Source organism: Styela clava, chromosome 2, assembly GCF_964204865.1.
Source record: "Styela clava chromosome 2, kaStyClav1.hap1.2, whole genome shotgun sequence".
In the NCBI taxonomy this organism is placed as follows: domain Eukaryota; kingdom Metazoa; phylum Chordata; class Ascidiacea; order Stolidobranchia; family Styelidae; genus Styela; species Styela clava.
This window is the reverse complement of record NC_135251.1, coordinates 28,453,098-28,455,597: the sequence shown is the minus strand read 5'-3', so window position 1 is coordinate 28,455,597 and position 2,500 is coordinate 28,453,098. Positions and strand designations below refer to the sequence as shown.

Genomic DNA, 2,500 nt, shown 5'->3' with positions numbered 1-2,500 from the left:
CTCCCCGTGTCGGGAATGGGTAATTTGCGCGCCTGCTGCCTTCCTTGGATGTGGTAGCCGTTTCTCAGGCTCCCTCTCCGGAATCGAACCCTGATTCCCCGTTACCCGTTATCACAAAGGTAGGCACGTAGCGTACCTTCGACAGTTGATAGGGCAGACACTTGAATGATACGTCGTCGGTGCAGAGACCGTACGATCCGCGTGGTTATCCAGAGTCATCAAACGTCACAGGACGAACCCGGTCGGTTTTGATCTGATAAAAGCGCGCCTCCCGAAGTCGGCGCTTAATGCATGTATTAGCTCTAGAATTACCACAGTTATCCACTTCGCTTACGAGACCAAATAAACCAAGACTGATTTAATGAGCCATTCGCAGTTTCGCTTTACGAGAACTCGTACTTGCACCTGCATGGCTTAATCTTTGAGACAAGCATATCACTACTGGCAGGATCTACCAGATAGCTGCGACAGCTGCGCTCGACCCTTGCTGGGCCGCCCGGCGCGTGCTCGTCGCATTCGTTTAAGACCGAGGCGATCGCCTGCGGCCGTACTCAGCTTCGACAGTCGCTGGCCGCGACGTCCACGCTCTCGCCGGCAGTGCCAGGCGGAGCGATTTGCGTTTTTTCTTTGCTCGCCCTCTCTCGGGCTCGATCCATTCAGTTTCGCACAAACAAGAGCTCTGCCGGCCGCCTGCAGCGGTGCCTAAAACCCGGGCATAACAATGCGACCGTTCTGCTAGGCCGACAAGCGCTCAAGCCAGACGCTCGATCGAACGCCCCCTACATATTAGTCGAGACAACGGCTCGCTCATTAGCATCGCGTTTGTACTTTAACTTTTTTCGGCTCGGCTTCTTTCGACGCCGATGCCGGCGACGCAGCACTCTCTCGCCCGCCAGCCACCGAGAAAAGGGTGCGCTCCGACCGGCCCCGCACCGCTCTTTCTTGGCTCATTCGAAATTACTGTCTTTCGCTCTGACATGCCTTACCTAGGGTTAGGTTAGTATGCTTGCACGTTTGTACTTTAACTTTTTTCGGCTCGGCTTCTTTCGACGCCGATGCCGGCGACGCAGCACTCTCTCGCCCGCCAGCCACCGAGAAAAGGGTGCGCTCCGACCGGCCCCGCACCGCTCTTTCATGGCTCATTCGAGTTTACTGTCTTTCGCTCTGACATGCCTTACCTAGGGTTAGGTTAGTATGCTTGCACGTTTGTACTTTAACTTTTTTTGGCTCGGCTTCTTTCGACGCCGATGCCGGCGACGCAGCACTCTCTCGCCCGCCAGCCACCGAGAAAAGGGTGCGCTCCGACCGGCCCCGCACCGCTCTTTCTTGGCTCATTCGAAATTACTGTCTTTCGCTCTGACATGCCTTACCTAGGGTTAGGTTAGTATGCTTGCACGTTTGTACTTTAACTTTTTTCGGCTCGGCTTCTTTCGACGCCGATGCCGGCGACGCAGCACTCTCTCGCCCGCCAGCCACCGAGAAAAGGGTGCGCTCCGACCGGCCCCGCACCGCTCTTTCTTGGCTCATTCGAAATTACTGTCTTTCGCTCTGACATGCCTTACCTAGGGTTAGGTTAGTATGCTTGCACGTTTATACTTTAACTTTTTTCGGCTCGGCTTCTTTCGACGCCGATGCCGGCGACGCAGCACTCTCTCGCCCGCCAGCCACCGAGAAAAGGGTGCGCTCCGACCGGCCCCGCACCGCTCTTTCATGGCTCATTCGAGTTTACTGTCTTTCGCTCTGACATGCCTTACCTAGGGTTAGGTTAGTATGCTTGCACGTTTGTACTTTAACTTTTTTTGGCTCGGCTTCTTTCGACGCCGATGCCGGCGACGCAGCACTCTCTCGCCCGCCAGCCACCGAGAAAAGGGTGCGCTCCGACCGGCCCCGCACCGCTCTTTCTTGGCTCATTCGAAATTACTGTCTTTCGCTCTGACATGCCTTACCTAGGGTTAGGTTAGTATGCTTGCACGATTGTACTTTAACTTTTTTTGGCTCGGCTCCTTTCGACGCCGATGCCTGCGACGCAGCACTCTCTCGCCCGCCAGCCACCGAGAAAAGGGTGCGCTCCGACCGGCCCCGCACCGCTCTTTCTTGGCTCATTCGAAATTACTGTCTTTCGCTCTGACATGCCTTACCTAGGGTTAGGTTAGTATGCTTGCACGTTTGTACTTTAACTTTTTTCGGCTCGGCTTCTTTCGACGCCGATGCCGGCGACGCAGCACTCTCTCGCCCGCCAGCCACCGAGAAAAGGGTGCGCTCCGACCGGCCCCGCACCGCTCTTTCATGGCTCATTCGAGTTTACTGTCTTTCGCTCTGACATGCCTTACCTAGGGTTAGGTTAGTATGCTTGCACGTTTGTACTTTAACTTTTTTTGGCTCGGCTTCTTTCGACGCCGATGCCGGCGACGCAGCACTCTCTCGCCCGCCAGCCACCGAGAAAAGGGTGCGCTCCGACCGGCCCCGCACCGCTCTTTCTTGGCTCATTCGAAATTACTGT

The 2,500-nt window shown here is 55.7% G+C and overlaps 1 non-coding gene across 1 annotated transcript in view; it reads right to left on the bottom strand.

The window, feature by feature from the left end:
* LOC144420241 (small subunit ribosomal RNA) overlaps positions 1 to 461 on the bottom strand; it is a 1,810-nt gene extending 1,349 nt beyond the window's left edge. The window contains exon 1 of the ribosomal RNA XR_013474593.1: positions 1 to 461. This exon is cut by the window's left edge and continues 1,349 nt beyond it. This is a non-coding gene — a ribosomal RNA (small subunit ribosomal RNA).
* Between the last annotated feature and the right edge of the window lie 2,039 nt (positions 462 to 2,500).